Here is a 19,553-nt window from a genome sequence, read left to right on the forward strand (position 1 = left end):
GGAGTACTACTGTTCTTTAAGAAACTATGAATGGTTGGACTCTAGAGAAGCATGGAACAAATTACAGGAACTGATGCTGAGTGAAGGGAGCAGAACCAGGAGAACATTGTACACATTAACAATAACATGGTGAGTTGATCAACCTTAGGTTTTTCTTTCCTATCTCATTTTTTTTCTTTTCCCTTAATCTTAATTCCTCATAGAGAAAATGGTTAATCTGTAACCATGTTAAACACAAATGAATGTATAATATTCACCAGACTGTTCACAGCTGAGGGGAGGAGGGAGGAAAGGGAGAGTAGAAGGAAATTATGTAACTTAAAAATATGCATATGCATGTGGTTGAATATTGAAAAATATATAATTATACCTTGTAATTGGAAAAATAAAATATCAGTTTAAAAAATAACTGAAAAATCATTGAACTACAAAAAGTTAGGAAGTAGGGTATCATTATATACATTTTTTCTCTATTATCATTCTTTCACAGAGTTTTGAATAATTTAATGTATGTATAGTTGACACTTAGCATATTTTTATTTTCAAGAAATAAGAAGTAAAGCAGGATCTTTGATTTCTACAACTTTAAGTCAACTGAGTAAATATTTGTTGAATTAAATATCTGTAAGTAGTGATATGTGTGAAAAATCTGCAGTGTGGAACTCAGAATGCCCTGATGTAACTTTCACTACTTGTGGTCAATTTTAATTGTTAAAGACATTTTTTATTCAGTTAAAATCTCTGTAATTTTTTTCTCATTTGTCTTTATTTCATTATCTAGAGGTACTCTGAATCAATCTAGTCTTTGTGTCATGCCATAGACCTTCAAATATTTGACAACTATAATTTTTTTCATATTTAATATGAGCTTGTGACCATAGATGATACTAAATACTAAACTACTAATAATTTTTAAGGTTTAAGTGTTTTAAAGTTTTCAAAGCACTTTACAAATATTATCAATCACAAATATCTAATTCACAATTGTGAATCTGATATTATAATTATTCCCATTTTACAGATCAGATTTAAGATGAGATTAAGGAATATATGGTTAATAAATATGTGAGGCACTAATTGAATTCAAATCTTCATTATTTTTAGTCTAACTCTTTATGCAGATCACCAATTAGATGTCTCAAATCATCTGGGGCAGTTAGGTGGTGTAAAGGATAGAGTGCTGGGTCTTATAATCAGGAGGAACTGGGTTTGTATTTGGCTTCAGTCACTCACTGTATGACCCTGGGCAAGTAACAAATCTGCCTCAATTTTCTCTCTTGTAAAATGAGCTGGAAAAGGATATTCTGCATCCTAAGGTTCTAAACATTATTCATCTTTGACTCCTTCTTGCTTTTAATGACCCTTCTCCCATGTATGGCTCCTCTCTTTCTTGATAATTTCTTCTTATTATTCAGGCTATATAATTAAATACTACCTCACTACTATTGTTCCTAAGTAGGATATGCCATTAATCTTATTTACGGATTGTTTCACTCCCCAGACATTTCCCTTTCCCAACCAACTTTTCCTTTATGTACCATCTCCTTAAAATATAAGGTTCTTTAAGGCAGAGACTGCTACATTTTTATACACTTACTTTGTAAACACATACAAATATATATGTAATCATAAAAATTATCTATGAAATCTCCACATGCTATCTTCCATGCCTAAAATGCACTCAGTGAAAAATTTCAGCTCATATAGTTCCTCCTCTATGAAAGATTTCTTTTTCTGATTCTCAGACCTGCCTATAGATGAAAGTGTTATCTATTTGCTTAATTTTTCCTATAATACATTGCTGGATCTCTTCCTTTTTTGTATTCCTCTTGACTTTGTGTAAGTTGTATCTATCCAAGCAGATTACAGGTTTCTTAAGGGTGAAGGGTTTGCCTTTTTTTCCATATATTCAGGAACAGTATCTTGTTTGTTGCCAACCTTTAATAGATGTTTGTTGAAGCAAATTAACAGCTAAAAGCTATTATCAACTTGAATGGAGACATGGATGACACCATATCCACCCACTTAGACACCAGCTTCTATCTGAAGAAGTTACTCTATCTTCTACATTTCATAAAATGACATATCCTTATGTTTAGACTATTCCCCAAAGGAAGTAAGATAATTTCCATTTATTTGTCCATCTTTTGCAATTTAGTATGCATTGGTTGTTAATGAAGTAGAATTTTTTTGGAATATTGTATTCACCAAAGGACTGGATTTATGGGAAATTTTATGATTCCAAAAGGATGGTTGCATCATCTGAAAGGTAGAAGAATAAAGTAGACTATATCATAGAGATTTTAATGTAGTAAATCCTGAAATTTTTATTCCTGTAATATTTTGGTTCTGTTTCAAACTGTTTCCAGTACTTTTGTATAATCATGACACTCAAGAAATGTTTAACACTAAAACTGTTATTGCATTTCATCTTTGAGGTGACTGCATTTCTGAAATGAGTGAAATATGATCCTCTGGATGAAAGGTGCTGCATAAATATGATTCATTATCATTTTAGGCACAATTCCCAGGATGGCATTTAGCAATTAAAAAAGCAAATCCAAACAAGCCCAAGAGTTCAATATTTCATTTTCTTTCAACTCAAACCACCTACCTACTATAAAAAAGGATCAGCCCCCTCCCTTTGGTTGGCTCATTCCACAGAAAGCTCTAAATGAAGCCCCTAAAGAACTACAGACAAAATTTGATATCCTTCCCCTCTTCAATCAATGAAACGTGTGAATAAAGAAGCAAAAACCAATTTTTCAAAAAATTGTCAAAACTAAATTTTGCCAGAAAATGCATCCTGAACCTTTCAGTTTCACTTTCTTGACTTCAAAGGCTCTGTCCTCATTTTAGCCCTGCAAATAGATTGAAGTTTGATGGTAGATCTGAATTTAAGAGAATAATATTTTATGTAGTCTAATATGCTTAATGTACTCAATTTCAAAGCTATATCAAATTCAGTAAAAAAATTATTAAGTAACAAATATATGCTAAGCACTGAATTAGTTATACAGCTAATTTTTAAAAACAGTCCTTATTCTCAAGGAGCTAGTTTATTTACCAATGGGGCAAGAGAACACACAAAAGAAGGCAGGAAAATAGGGGTGGGGAAGCAGACACCAGAAGATTTGGAATTGAAACCAAGCAATGCAGCAGATGCCAACAAAAGTGATCTGAAAGTCCAGTTTCTGTCCTCCTTTATAAGGGAAAGCATTTGGAGGAGTTTGATACTCCTACTTCTAGTACACCGATTAGAAGAGGAGAGGAGATTGAAGGAAGTTTTATCAATTAAGGTTTGAGTTAGCAGAATGATGAAGAATTTAAGCATGATGATCTTAACCTGGGAGGTAAGCAGCAGATGCAAAGAATAATGATTATAGGGTGATACTTTTCCCCAGGCTTTGCTACCATGTAGCTATTTAATATAAGTTTCTGACTATTCATTCTTTTTAAGGCTATAATAATTATTATTGTTTACATTTAAAAACATTTTAAGAGCATTCATAAAGTCTTTCTTTGCCTATATCTTTCACATTCCCAAGTTGTCAAATCTTAATTCTATTCCACACTGCATTTCCATCTATTTTTCTAATTAAACAGCTACTAGTCCAGGTCAGGGTTTTATGTTGTCAAAAATCATAAAAAAGTGTGTGTGTGTGTGTGTGTGAAATTCATATATATATATATATATGTATGTATATATATATACATACATATATAGATACATATATATATATATATATATATATATAGTACCTACTACTGGACTCAGATAGTGAGGCTGGTGACTTTGCATAGCTTAAGTCCAATTCACTTGCAAATCTTGATAATGTCTTCCTGTGTCATGGTCAACTTCAAGAATGAAGGACAAACAAAAGCAGCTATATACAATTTTATCACTCTTATAAATATCTCACAAAGATCCTCAGGATAGTCCTGTGATGTAGGTTCTGGTATCATCCTCATTTTACAGCTGACAAAACTGAGGCAGACAAACATCATGACTTGCTTAGGCAACATTGCTAGTGGGTATCTCAAGGTGGATTTCAACTCAGGTCTTCTTGATTTTAGGCTCAGAGCTCTATCCATTGGGCTCTAATTGCTTCTAAAAGTATAATAATTATGACTACAACATTTCAATAGTCTCCTTGATTTACTAGCTTCTATGTTCTCCCCTCTCTCCCACATTTTCTAATTTAATATTCTTAAAGTACAAGCCTGAATGTATCACAAAAGAAATTAAGTGGCCCTCCTCTTGTCACTAAGATAAAATACAATTTAGAGGTTGTTTTTTAAGTTTTTTACAAATGTGCTACATCTTTCCAGTTTTATTGCTTATTATTCTCCTCCACCTCAATTATTGCCCACCCAAACTGGCCGGTTTATGTTTTCCCGTTAATTATATTTTATTTTCCGACTCTGTGTCTTTCTCCTATGATTAAAATAATCTCTCTCCTCACTTGTCTCAAGGAATTTATAGGTTCTTTCAAAGTTCTGTTCAAGTACCAGTTCCTACAAGAAATTTTTATTATCCTCCCTACTCTCAACTTTTAATGTGCTCTCTTTAGAAACTGTTTTATAAGAATTATCTATTTAATTTTCCTTGTATTTGTTATGTTGTCTTAGTAATATAAACTGAAGACAAGGTACATCATCTTCACTTTTGTGTCTCCAAAACTTTAGCACAGTATATGGCATATAAGTGATTCTTAATAAGTGATTCATCCATCTTCAAATAGATGAATGAAGTTTTGCAAAATACTTACATTTCTGTTTTGAATCCTCAAGACAATCTATGAAGTAGATCCTATTATTACACCTATTTTTATAAGGAAACTAAAGTTAAGAGTGCTTAAGCAACTTGCTTAGGGCCTCACAGCAGTATTTGAATCAGGATTTGAACACAAGTCTTAGAACCAGCCCTTCAGGATTAGCATTTTATCCAAGATGCATGTTTGAACTTCTTTGGGAAGGATATATACCTAGATTCATAGCATCTTTTGCCATCTTCCCTGCTTGTCTGCCTCTGTCACTGCAAATGTATAAGTGGGTCACACAATGCTATGGGTAGGTTTGTATTTTTGTTTTGTGGGCTATGTTCCCTCCAAAATAATTAGTATGGGCACCTCCATACTAATCTAGGTCGGACTTTGCAGAATAGATTTGGTTCATCATTGGGGTCATTCTTGAAACCTTCCCAGCCTGGGAAGTATGGGAAAGCATATACTATGCTGTTGTGACCTTCAGGCAAACAGAGTTATCTCCATGCCACCCTGAAAAAGAACAGAAGTAAAAGACATCTTTAAGGTAATGTGTAATTGGAAAAGAATTCACTTTAGTAAGGATAACATAGGACAACTGAACAACCAGAATTTTCCAATGGTACTCATCAGAAGAAAGTTAAAAATGCCCTTGTAATGAATTTAAGGAAGGACATGAACAAGAATTATATAGTACATGGGGTAGTTTGTCATTCACATTGTTGAATGAAATTTATGAATTGAGATCTCAGATCCACTTGAGTAATTTAGTTTCTATTTACAAGAAGATGTTAGTTCTTGCTGATTCTTATAATATTCTTTCTAATAATATTTATCTAAGAAATTTAGGAAAAATAACCTTGTTGGTAATTATTTATCCATAGTTAGTTGCTTTTACATAAAACAGACAGTAGAAGAAAGAATTTCATATATCAGACCGAATAAACAGATTGGTTAAAAGTATATAAATCTAATTTAAGTTTAAATTTAAATTAGTTTTCCATCTGAAAAATTCTGCTTTTGAATAGGAAGAACAACCTATATCTCTTCTTCCCCATATCTCCAAAGATTTCAATTTGTTTTGCTATTCTCAACTTGATAAAATAAAAAATTCTCAACATTTTCATTTAAAAAGTTATGAGAAAATGAGAATTGTATTTAAAATTATAAATCACTATTAGGTACAACTTTTAAAAATTATATAATAAATTCAACTATGTTCTAAAAAATGTTCTTTGTGGTTCTGTATATCTATATTCCAGCCTTCTCTGAATCAAAAGATGCATAGATTAGTGACTTTGCGTGTATAGTTCCAAATTGCTTTCCAAAATGACTAAATCCTTTCTGATATGTACCAATAATGGATTAATGCATTTATTTTCCCATAGCCCCTGCAATAAATTCTATTTTTCTTGGTATATGTAATTTGGTATATGTAAGTTGAAGCATTTCAATTGAATTTTCAAATTTCAAAATTTTAAATTCAATTTAAATTCTTTTTATTATATTTGATTTGAAGCATATTTTCCCATAGAGCTGTTGAAAGTTTAGTTTTCTTTGTTTGAAAACTTACTTCTTAAAATTTGAATTATATTATTGAGTAGTTTGGATTTTTTACTTTATCGTAGAAATTGTTTTATTGAAAATTTTGCAATCAACTGTTTCACTTCTAATTTTAACTGCATTGATTTCCAGTTTTATGTAATTTGAATTGTTCATTTTATTTCCTGTGGTGCTTTTTCATAATTCATTTGGTTAAGGATTATCCCCCATCCAAAACAGTGGATTTTCTAATCTTTCTTTTCTAATTTTTCTTTTGATATGAACTTTAAATCCTTGGCTATTAGGCATTGTTTTTTGTGTTATAGGATATGTTATATTAGTCTAAATCAGATTTCTTCCAGGCTACTTTCCAGTTTTCTCAACAGTATTTGTTGAATAGTGAATCTTTGTTTTAATGAACATAGACTGCATTATACTTTATCTTAATTAGATGACTAAATGTTTAGGAGATATTTTACTATAATATGATGATTTCTGAATCTTTTGACCCTAACCTAGCCACTTTACAAGATTTTCATTTGTTGTTGTTTTTGCTGTTATTGTTTAGTCATTTTAGTTATATCTGTATCTTTGTGATCCCATATGGGGCTTTTTTTGGCAAAGATGTTGGAGTGGTTTGCCATTTTTGTTCTCCAGCTTATTTTATAGATGAGAAAACTTAGATAAAATAGTTTTGATGATTACATTATTGCATAAGTGACGATCTGTTACTTCTAGGTTCCTTTGCTTATTTTTATTTTTAATATTTCCTTTTGTATTTTTTGATGTTTTGTTCCTACAGATAGATTTTTTTGTTATTTTTATAGCTTTAAAACATAACCCATGGTTAGCTTGATTGGCATGACACTGAACAAGTAAATTAATTTAGGCAGTATTGTTATTATTATTTTATTGTCATGGTACAACCCTAAGTAGTTAATATTTCTCCAATTATATCTCAAATGACTTAGTTTCTATAATAAGTGTTTTGTAGTTTTTAAATATTACCCTTATATATGTCTACTTAAAGAATTGCATTAAAATAGTTAAAATAATGCAATTAAAATAATTCTTCCTTATGTCTGTTTGGGACAGTTAGATAAGTAGAATAGTGGATAGAGCATCAAATCTGGAGTCAGACCTCAGTTCAAGTTTGGCTTAGACATTGCCTAATAACCCTAGGTAATGCACTTAACACTTTTTTTTCTCATTTTCCTCATCTTTCAAATAAGCTGGAGAAGGTAATGGTGAATCTTTCTAGTATTTTTTTGCCAAAACCCCAAAAATTTGGTTATGAAAAGTCAGGAATGAATAAAATAAATGAACAACAAAATATTTACCTAATTTAACTATCAAAAATTTTACCATTCTATATTTATTGAAATGGAATTTCTAGTTCAGTTTCTTTCTTCTGACTTCTATATGTGGGCTTATTTACTTCCTATTCTGTTTCTTGTCTTACTGATACAGCTAATATTTCTAGAACTACATCAAAAAATAGATGTGATTAAGTATGTCCTTGCTTTACTCCTGATCTTATTGGAAAGGTCTTTAGCATAACTTTTGCTTTAGATAGATAATATTTACCAGGAAAATTCATTTTATTCCTATTACTTTTAATGTTTTTAAAAGAAATTGACATTGTCAAAAATTTTTACTGCACTGCTGATACTGACATGTGATTTTTATTACAAATAATTTATTTTGATAGTTTCCCAATATTGAAACAATATTGCATTCTTAGTTTAAATCCAGTCTCTTCCTAATGTATAAGTTTTTAAAATATGCATCAATTGTACTTTATTGATTTATAGTTTTCTTTCTCTGTTTTCTTTCTATTTGATTTTATTATCAAGATCACATTTGTTTGGTAGGTTCTTATCCCCCCTCCACCCATTTGAGAAAACATTTTTATATAAAATTATTTTAATTTTGATTAAATTCACTGTGAAATATATCTGATTCAAGAGCTTATATTTGAAAATCGTTCATTATTTGTTCAAGATATTTTTCTGAGACTGATGTGTGTGTGTGTGTGTGTGTGTGTGTGTGTGTGTGTGTGTGTGAATTAAATACTAAGTGTTGAGGATAAAAGAAAAGTAAATGCTTACTCTTAGGGAACTCGCAGTCAAAAGGGGGGGACAACATGAAAAAGGGCTATATAAAAGTAATACTATATATATTAGACATTACCAAAAGGCCAAAGGCAATTACATTAAAGAGGGTCTGAAAAGCCTTATTGTAGAAGACTTAGAATAGATTTTAACTATCTATTCAAGTAAGTCAGACAAAACCAGAGATGATGATGGAGGAAATTCCAGGCATGGAAAACAAACATTAAAATGTCTAGAACAAGGAGATGGAATAAGGAAATGTCTTGAATAAGTTGTAGTAAAACTCCATTGTTACTAAATCAGAGAATATATAAGGAAAGGGAAAGGATATTAAGTGTGAAAAATCTGGGAATCTAGGAAGGGGCCAGGTTATGAAGAGCTTTAAATATAAAAGAGAGAAGTTTATATTTGATTGTGGAAATCATAGAAAACTACTGGAATTTATTGAATAGGATAAGAACATGGTCAGACCTGAACTTTAGGAAGAGCAATATGACAGCTATGTATAGGATAATTTGTAGTGGGAAGAATTTTGAGGTTATATGACAATACTGGGATAGTCGATGACATCCTAAACCAGAGTGGTGATGATGTCAGTGTAGAGACAGAGGCCATATAAAAGAGAAGATATGAAAAGAGAATGGTGACATCTACAGTAATGTGAAAGTTAGGAAGAGTAGAGGACTAGAGGTGAGAGGAAATATAATGAATTTAAGGACAATTTGAGATGTCCAATAGGCAGTTTGAATTATGAGAATAGAGTTTAGGAAATATGGTTGAGTAATAAATTGTGTAAACACAGAGAGGTTACAATTTAATCCATGGGAGCTGGAGAAATCATGAAACAAAATGATTTAGAGGAAGAAGAGAACCCATGACAGACCTTAGGGAGACAGTCATACTTAGTTCTTGTGGGATATAGATAAAGATGCAACAAAAGTGACTGAGTAATTGTCACCTAGGTCAGAGGGTAAGCGAGAGAAGTGTCAAGGAAACCTAGCCAGAAGAGAATATCAAGAAAATGAGAGTGATGGGTAGTTTCAGAGAATCCACAAGGGATAAGGATTCAGAGAAATTCATGAGGTTCAGCAATTAAAGCCACCACCTATAACTTTGGAGAGAGTGATTTCAGTTGAATGATGAGTTCAGAAGTCAGATTGAAGAGAATTAGGAAGAATATGAGAGAAAAGGAAGTAGAGGTGCCTATAGTAAGAAGATTTCTCAGAAATTTTAGCAACAAAAATAGAAGAGAGATAGAGAATATTAGTGATTGGAGATCAAGTGGTCAAAGAAAGCTTTTTTGGAGGGAGGAAAAGACATTTTATTTTTGTAGGGAATAAAGAAGTTATTAGTAAACATGGTAAGTAATTGGACAAAAATTTCTTTTTCTTCCTCTATATTTGTTGAGATTTTTATTTTCATTTTTGATATTAGTAATTTGGTTTTTAAATTTTTAAAATTTTTAAAATTTTTTTAGGTTTTTGCAAGGCAAATGGGGTTAAATGGCTTGCCCAAAGCCATACAATTTGAACTCAGGTACTCCTGACTCCAGGGCCGGTGCTCTATCCACTGTGCCACCTAACCGCCCCTGGTTTTTTATTTCTTAAAAAAACAGTTTATCTAATGATTTTATGAGTTCCCTCCCCCCAAAACAAATTCCTACTGGTTTATTTTTTTGTGTTGTGTTTTCAATTGTTTAATTTTTAGAATTTCTATTTTGGTTTTTATTTTATTTTTGTTTATTTTATTTATTTTGTTTATATTTATTTTTATTTTTGTTCTGAAGTTTTAGTTGCATTTCTAATTTACTAATCTATTCATTTTTTGAAAATATATTTTGTATTCTTGCCTTTTGCTTTCATGAAACTTAAATTTTTCTTTTTGTTTTATAAGATAATTTTTATTGATATCTTTCATATCCAAATTTTTTTCAGTTCCCTTTTTTCTCCCTCCAATGAAGCCATCATATAAAACTAATAATGTTTTAAAAGAAAAAAGGATAAGAGAAAAACATAAGCAAAATCTGTCTATATATTAAAAGTCTGAAAATATATGTAGAATTTTTTTACTTTTGTAGATTTTTATCCAGCTTTCATTCCAAGAGTACCATCCATTGTAACAAATAATTTGTTGTTTTTTAAAGATGAAGATGAAAAAAGAATCAGTAAAAGCAATTGATACCTCAAAAAAAATCTATTATTATATGAAATTGTCCAAACTTGAAGAACTTCTACCTCTGCAAAATCATTGGGGAAGTGCCTTCCCATAATTCTTCTTTGGGATAAAATTTGTTCCTTGTTGCTTTGCACCATCTATTTTGATGTTTTTTTGGTAGTTTTTCCTATTTGTGCATATAAAGTCATTGTATATGTTATTTTCTTGACTCTGTTTTTTTTATTAGTTTATATAAGATTAGATTTATATTAGATTTATGGTTTCTTACAGCTTGGTAACATATTATGGTATTATTAGTCTCTGGTGAATGTCAACAAGCATCAGTCTTGCTTCCTTGATTTCTAGATCATGTATCTCTTTTCTTAATGGCATCAGTTGATGGAATGCACAAGAAGTTCACCTCAACCTTTGAACAACTCTTCATTTCTCTTCTACAATGTTTTATTATAAGTTACCAGATGAGAAACATTGATGTAACTGTACAAATAATAAAAGCAAAGTACTTTTTGTGACCATTTTTTTCAGTACTTAAAAAATTTTGAGAACTTTTTCTAGATGTTTGCCTCCATGAAAAGTACTATTATGAAATTTTAGTTTATATAAAGCTTTTTTTTTTCATCTATGAGACAAATACCAGGAGTAGCACCTTTGAGTCAAAGGGAGAAGATATTTTACTTACATTATTTGCATAATTCTAAATTTTTTTAACATGTGCTAATTCACAGATTCACCAGGAATGAATAATCTGTTCCTTTTCTCTTTTGTTACTGTAACTGTTTACACTCAGGAATATTCCCCTAAGACTATCTTGGCTGCTTTCTAAAACTTTTGGAATAGTGTCTAATTATGTCATTTCATTTGACAAAATCACTTATTGTTTCTATTATTTGACCCATATAATCTTTAGGATTAATTTATTCAGTTCCCATAATTTTCCATGGTGTTGTCAGGAAAGAATTGTTTGATATCTCTTTTTTTCTGCATTTGTTTTTGAGGTTTTCATGCTCTAGAAAATGGGAAGAGAACCTTTTTTTTCTGCCAAGGGCCATTTGAGTATTTATATGTATGTGTGCTGATATGCTGGAAGGGGAAAGATTCATTTTGCTTTGTGGAGGTCTTTAACAAAACCATTAAGACACTCCTTTTAAGTGAAATGTCTGATATCCAGCTCCCCTCAACCTGAATTGGTCCCACCTAATCCTAAATTCCTTCTGCTCCTTTATTTTTATAGATAAGTAATTTTTCAGTTCCTGCCTTTTGATAGTCAAATTGTATAAAAACTCAGTTCAGGACTCCATTGTTTGAGCGGGGAGGGAGTATCTGATTCTCTAGTCAGGCCCTGCCACATACATTTGCATAATCAGGGAACTTAGAGAAATATTAATAAATGGGTATGTTAACTTTGTATTTTGCTCACTCTTAAGTCAAACACTGGAAGTTAATGTTTGTGCCTTATTAGGAAAGACCCTGAAGGTTAACACATATTTAATTAAATCACTTTTTGAAGTCAAACTCATGGAAATCCTCAATTCACACACACACACACACACACACACACACACGTATATATCTATATGTACATACATCTATACATATATCGATATAATTTTGGGTTTGTGGTGTGTTTATTTTTAATTAAAGTTTATTATTTATGCAAGAGGTATCTATTATTTTTTCATCTCATCCTCTAATTCACCGGAAAACAAAAAAAATTTCATTATAAATATTTATAGTGAAGCAAAGTGGATTCTCTCATTGTCCCAGTTAAAAATGTGTCTTATTCTGAACTCTGAATTCATCACTTCTCTGTCAACGAATATTTATTAAGTTTTACCATATTCAAGAGATTAAAAGTCAATCCATGTCCTCAAGGAATTTATATTCAAACATTAAAGGAAGTTGGAAAGGGGGTGGAGATGAAGTTAACCTTCTCTAGGAACTTTGGGAGTGTTAAGAGACAAGCCTGGATAAGAATGAAGATGTGGGTGGTCTGACACCTCTTAAAAATGGAGGTTCTGGGAAGAACCAGCCAATCAAAGACAGAAGTGACAGCCGCAGAGAGTTCTAATATTTAAAGATTAGGATTAATAGCACTCCATGTGAAGAAGTTTCTTAGACTTTACAGAGAAAGGCTGGTTCAGTCAAAATTGCAGATAATTAAACGAATCAACTATTTTCACTGAGACTTAGCTCTGTTAAAACTTGGATAAAATCTCACCTTTTTTACAAAGCTTTTTTTGGTCTCTCTCCACCTCTTTTCCCCTTTGATGGGATATCTAAATGTTTTATTCACTTCTTTGAGTAAATTCATGGATGAGTTTTAGCTAATATGCATGTTGTTAATCCCAAAGTTGGCATTTTGGAAGAACAGTAGTCTCACAGGATGGGCAGTCATAGTAGACTGGCACATACATCATTGGAGAGAATCTACATATTAAGATCACAAATTCATTGGCCTATTTGGCATTCATATATTAATGTGTTCAGTTATTGTCTAATTTATGGGCACCCATTTTGTTTGCAGTTTTTTGGCTATCAGAAAAAGTACTTTCAAATATTGTATTGTTTATTTGTCAATTCTATCTTTGACTTATTTGGGATATGCGCTTAGTATGACTTATCATTAAGTGTAATTTATATGCAATTTTAAAATTTTAATTTGTATCTTACCTTTATGAGTATCACCCTTGAAAATGGTTTTAAATTTAAATTTTAAATTTAAGACTACCAGTCTTACCATCTGCCATTATCACAGAGTTTTATAGGACTCTAGATATTGCTTTCTGCCCTGTCACGTCACCCTAAAAAAACAACAACATCATTTGATCTGTATTAACACTCTCAGGAACACTGAGTCTTTAAAACTCTCTTGGGGCTCACATTTCCTATATGGGTATTCTTTTTCATTAGAAGCTGAGTTCCTGGGCAGCTAGGTGGCGCAGTGGATAGAGCACCAGCCCTGGAGTCAGGAGTACTTGAGTTCAAATCCGGCTTCAGACACTTAATAATTACTTAGCTGTGTGGCCTTGAGCAAGCCACTTAACCCCATTGCCTTGCAAAAACCTAAAAAAAATAGTTGAGTTCCTTGGGCAAGAAAAGTATATTATCAAATATTCCCTGCAGAGGGATAAGCAAGGTTCCCCCAAACAAGGGGTCCAACACGATCTTGTAGAAAGAGGTCAGGAAGCTCCAGATTGATTTTATGATGGAAGTTTTATGATGAAAGAAGGATAATCACATGTGGCATTTGGGTCACCGAACAAACAACATATGGAATCCCTGCACAGACTTTCCAAAAGCCCTGTGATAATTATAGAACTCAAACAAAGGGAGGAGGACTTACAAAGTATATTAGTGAGGATTAGCTGATAATTTTAAGTTTTCTCTGCTCAGCACTGGGTTCTGGTTTTAGCAGCTGGGAGTCATATCAAGTGCTGTTTGGACTGGATTCCCGGTCATGGCGGTTATAGTCTGAATATATATAGAGTCATGCCCTATTAGTGCTCTTTTGGCTTGCTATGCAGTTTCCACTGCTAGGAAACACACATTATTCTTGCTTTTCATGGCTTAAGGAAGCCATATTATAGTTTTTACCCACAGGACTCCATAAGCAGATTATATCCCCAATGGTTAGCACAACACTTGGTTCATATCAAGAGATGGAAATTGTTTTTTATTCATTAGTTAATGTGAAAGAAGTCTATCAAATTAGCTTTGGTCACAAATATTTTACAAATACACAACCATCTTTTTTCTTAAAGAAAGATGTTCTTTCCCTCCCAATTTATTAATTTATTTTTACAATTATATATAAAGATAATTTTCTACATTCATTTTTGTAGTTTTCTCCTTCTCATACTTCCCTCCTCCACCCTAAGAAAGCAAGTAATATATAGTTTAAACATGTACAATCACATTACACATATTTCCATATTATTCATGCTGAGAGAGAAAAATCAGAAAAAAAGGTAAAATCTATAAGGAAAAGACAAAAAAATTTTAAAACAGTATGCTTTGGTCTGCATATTTTTTCTCTGATTGTAGTTCATATTTTTCATCAAAAGTCTTTTAGATCTTTGGTCACTGAATTGCTGAAGGGGACTCAGTCTATCAAAATTGATCTTCGCACAATGTTGCTTCCTAGATGAAAAATGTTCTTCTAGTTCTACTATGAATATTCTTGTACCTCGTAGGTCTTTTTCTCTTTATTGTGGTCTCTTTGGGATACAGCCTTATAAGTGGGATTGCTGAATGAAGAGAAAAAAATTATTTCCCTTTGGGCAGTTAGGAATTATTTCCAGGATGGTTGTATCAGTTCACAACTTCACTAAAACGCATCAGTCTCAGTTTTCTGCCATATCCTTCAACATTTAACTTTTCCTTTTTCTATTGTATTAGCCAATTTGATAGGTATAAAGTGGTTCCTCAAAGTTGTTTTAATTTGCATTTCTCTGTTAGTAGTGACTTAAGAGCATTTTTTATATGACTATAGATAGCTTTAATTTTTTCATCTGAACATTGGCTATTCATATCCTTTGATCATTTATCAATTGGAGAATGATTTACATTCTTTTATATTTGACTCTACTTTTTATATGTTTGAGAAATGATTTTATCAGGAAAAACTGGCTATAAAAGTGTTTCCCAGTTTTCTTCTTTCCTTCTAATCTTACCTGTATTGGTTTTGCTTGTGCAAAAGCTTTTCAAGTTAATGTAATCATTTTGAATTTCATAATGTTTTACCCCTTATTGGGTCATGAATTCATGTCCTCTCAATGGATCTGACAGGTAAATGTTTCCTTGCTCTTCTAATTGGCTTATGATGTCACCCTTTATGTCTAAATCATGTTGCCATTTTGATCTTATCTTGGTATCAAGTATGAGATGTTGATCTGTGCCAGTTTCTGCCATAATATTTTCCAGTTTTCCCAGCAGTTTTTGCCAAATACTGAGTTCTTATCCCAGAGGCTGGAGTCTTTGGTTTTATCAAACAGCAGATTATTATAGTTATTTATTACTATGTCTTGTGACCCTGATCCACTGGTTTTACAAAATAAAATTCACTGTACGAATTTGAGTAAGTCAACTACTCATTTCTTATACATACTGTTAGTATTTGATAAGCTAATTTTAGCTACTGCATGAGTTTTATTATATATATAGATATGGTCCAACTACAGGAAGAATGATATCCTTCTATGTCATAACTAAATGTAAAAAAATGGTGAACTCCAGTCTATTAGATAGGAGTCAGCTACTCAACATCAACTTAATAAATGAATATTCTTATATCCTTAAAGATCCTGAGGTGAAAGGTGGTACAAACTTTGGTGTGAAATATAGATTTCATAAATAGCAATGAAAATGAAGACACTCTGACCAATCAATATGAAGACTGCATAGATGATATGGTGACTGCTAAAGTAAAATTCTTTTTGCTTCCAGGTTTTCTCTGATTTTGGAATTTCATCTGTGTGGGTGCTTTATCCACTGAAAGAGTTCTTTTTTCACATCATGATTCAGTAGACAGTTTAATGAGTTGCTGCAGCCAAAAAAAATTCATCCCTAGTGGTTAAACCTCTGATGAGGAGTCTCTCCCAATTTAGCTAGGCTGGTTTTCAGAATATAGAAAAAAGAAGTCTGTCACTGGGCCTGCACTTGAAGCCTTTCCAACTTACCAGCTTTGTGGAACTTGCCAGGGCTTGTGCTTTGAGAACTCAAGGTCACTTACAGACCAAAGTGAGACTTTTGTGGAGAAAATGAACTTTAATAGATACAACTGTGTGTTCCCCTCAAGCTAGTTGGGAATAAATGATTTCTAGTCAAACTGATAATAATTAAAGAATAACAATTGCATTGTTTTCATGTCTGCAGCAATTTATGATTTTACAAAGTATTTTCCATAATATTCTCCTTTGTTTCTCACAGTAACCTTAGAAGGTATATACTCTTATTAATTCCACTTCATGGTTGAGGAGATTGTGGTACACAGTTTAGGTGACTACAAAAAGTCATACACCTCTATAAAATGAAGAAGGTAAATTAGATACCCTCTGAGGTCTCTTTTTGGTTCTACATCTGTGATCCTAAATAACAACAAGATTACAAGATCATAGATCTCAGGGCATCTATGTGATGTAATGGCTATAGGGTCAGGTCTGAATCCAGGAAAATCTCAGACATTTACTAGCTGTGTGATGCTGAGCAAGTCACTTAACCCTGTTTGCCCCAATCTCCTCATCTGTAACTTGATCTGGAGAAGGAAATGGCAAATCACTATAATCTTTGCCAAGATTACAGAGAATCAGATACAATTGAAACTGAAACACAACAGGTCTAGGGACTACCTGGGTTATCTAGTCTTATATCCTAATTTTATAAATTTCAGTGGTTAATAACTCGTCCTAAGTTATGCAAGTACCATCAGAAGTGGATTTGAACCCAGATCCTTTGACTACAAACATTACTAGTACTAATATTGCTGCCATTTCAGAATTCAAACACACGTCTTTCTGACTCCAAATCCAATTCTAATTCACAATACCTCTCTGAGAAGACTCCCATATCAGTAATGATCTGATCTGTTTTTTAGTTTTCTTTTTCATTTAAAACCCCCAATCTAGAGAAAAGAGAAAAATGTTCTAGTTATTTTGATCATATGATATTTATTATATAAGTAATATAGATTTCAAAATAAACTATTTCTTTTATTTCACCCATATTCTTGAATGTTAGAATTTCCATGTTAGAAAGAGACAGCAATGTATTTTATCCTTTCTTTCTCCAATCTAATCATCATACCATTGCTGAAATAACAGTCTTAAACCCCCTGATTTTATGGTGTTACTTCCCTGCAATTGGCTCAATTCAAGGGTCTACAAGGATTCTCTTTTATCCCAAATCCTCTTCCTCTCTCTTGTCTTGAAAGTCCTACAAAATTTGACCTCATTCAACTTTCAGTACTTCCTTACATGTATTGTTCATTGTACTCAGATTGTTGTTTTCTCTAGGCATGCTTTCCTTTCATTTTTACCTTAGTTTGTTTTTAATCACTTAAAATCCTTTCCCTCCATCTTTTCATTTAACTTTACACTTTCTAGTTTTCATTGCCGATATTAAGACCAATGTCATCTATGTAGCATTCCTTTACGATTTCCAACCACTTTGATATCCCCTTTGTCTATTGTATTTTAAAATATGAGCATCACTGTTTAGCTTAATTCTTTTCTTTTATTAAAAATGTTAATTTTGTCTTTATAAGTAGATTGTAATTATAATAGTTCACATTTGAATTTGTCATGGAAAGAATACTGGATTTGTCTTTCGGAGACTCTGATTCAACACTTGGCTTTGCTATTTTTATTTGAGTTACAATAGACAAATTTTACTTCTATTCCAAGTAGGTCAAAGGCAGAAAGGCTCCCTCTCTACCAAGATATTCCTATATTTACTTGTAATTGTAAAGAAATAGAAACTAAATGCCTGTTATGAAATAGTTGGACAAACTACAGTATGTGAATGTAAGGAACATTATTGTGCAATAAAAAAAAATAATGATTGTAAGGAATTCAGAGAAACTGAAACTGATTTGTATGAACTGATTCAGAGAGATACATTCAGAACCAAAAAAACCTAAATAAACATTAACTACAGCAATCTAAATGAAAAGTTGACTAACAGGAGGCCAGTCTTTGAGCCCTTGAAAAACCAAGAAGGACATAAAGAACAAATAATGAAATATATTTTCTTCCTCTTGATAGAGTTTTGCACACTTTTTAGATGCAGAGTAAATGTCTTTATGTAGCTTAAATTCCTAGATGAGGGATATAGGCAAGAAATGTTTTTATGATAAATAGAAAGATAATATATATATATATATATATATATATATATATATATATATATATATATATATATATATATATATATATATATATCATATGAGTATGTAAGGAACCAAGCAAGCAATAAAACTGAATGAGAGGTTTGCATTAATCTCTAATGTCCCTTACAGTTTTTTTCTTTGCTATCATATATTATCTTTTTTGGGGGTCAAAAGATATAGATTTAAGTCCCAATTCTACCATCTACTAGCTAGGACATCTACTGGCTTGGCTTTGGCTAAATCACTTGACAGCTACCCTTTTTCAACTTCAATTTTCTTACCTTTTTTTTTTTGCTTTAGGTAACAAATTATGTCTTAGATTCTTTATAGCCAAATAATTTGACAATATCCCTTTTCAACCTCTGCAGTAAAACCTAAAAGGAAAAAAAAAGTTAATCAAAACTATCCTCTATAAATTTATACTATGATATATAAGATAGCATCTATTGTTTTTCTCATTTCTATGGAGATGAGAAATGTTTGTGCTACTTTATTTTCACAAGGTTATTTGGAAGATTTAAATAGATAATATAAGGAAGATCTTTCTAAACCAAAACACATTATATAAACAGTTTTATTATAATAGTGAAATGTTTTATATAGTCATTTTCAAGGTGCAAGTGTCTATTTTGATCAAGAAAAAAGAAAACAGGACCCAATTTCCAACACAGATAAGAATCAAACTAGAAAGTTGCTAAACAACATTCTTTTGTAAGTATCTGAGGATGAACCCAATACCATATAACTCTATTCATTTCAGGACATATGGAAAGAGTTTTATATTTTAAACAATAGGACTTGACAGTGCTATTGTTTCTTTCTCATTCAATATCCCTCAGCCCTAGAGCTCAGTCTGGATCCTTGTTTTATCTTCAAATTTAATTCCTCTCCATTGTACATATCATTTAGTTGTCAGTAAACAGCAACTTAATGACATTTGTTCTTGCTACTCAGGTGCATCTTCAGATAGGTCACTTTTTGTCTGACCTGCCAAGCTTAGAGAGAATAAAATTCTCTGACTAATAATCCTTGTGAGACTAGTATCATGGATGATTTTGCTTTCCATATCCT

General features: G+C 31.8%; 1 long non-coding RNA gene across 4 annotated transcripts in view; it reads right to left on the bottom strand.

Moving 5' to 3' along the window:
* Nucleotides 1–3,778: 3,778 nt before the first annotated feature.
* LOC141503425 (uncharacterized) overlaps nt 3,779–19,553 on the bottom strand; it is a 131,745-nt gene continuing 115,970 nt past the window's right edge. For 3 of the 4 annotated variants that reach the window (XR_012472839.1, XR_012472837.1, XR_012472836.1), the window contains 3 exons: nt 18,764–18,856; nt 17,142–17,216; nt 14,258–14,844 (listed from right to left, as the gene is read on the bottom strand). This is a non-coding gene — a long non-coding RNA (uncharacterized LOC141503425). Of the gene's footprint in view, nt 5,280–14,257; nt 14,845–17,141; nt 17,217–18,763; nt 18,857–19,553 lie in introns of those variants that run through there. The other variant, XR_012472838.1, reaches the window with a different exon arrangement.

The sequence above is a fragment of the Macrotis lagotis genome, chromosome X (genome assembly GCF_037893015.1).
Source record: "Macrotis lagotis isolate mMagLag1 chromosome X, bilby.v1.9.chrom.fasta, whole genome shotgun sequence".
Lineage (NCBI taxonomy): Eukaryota > Metazoa > Chordata > Mammalia > Peramelemorphia > Peramelidae > Macrotis > Macrotis lagotis.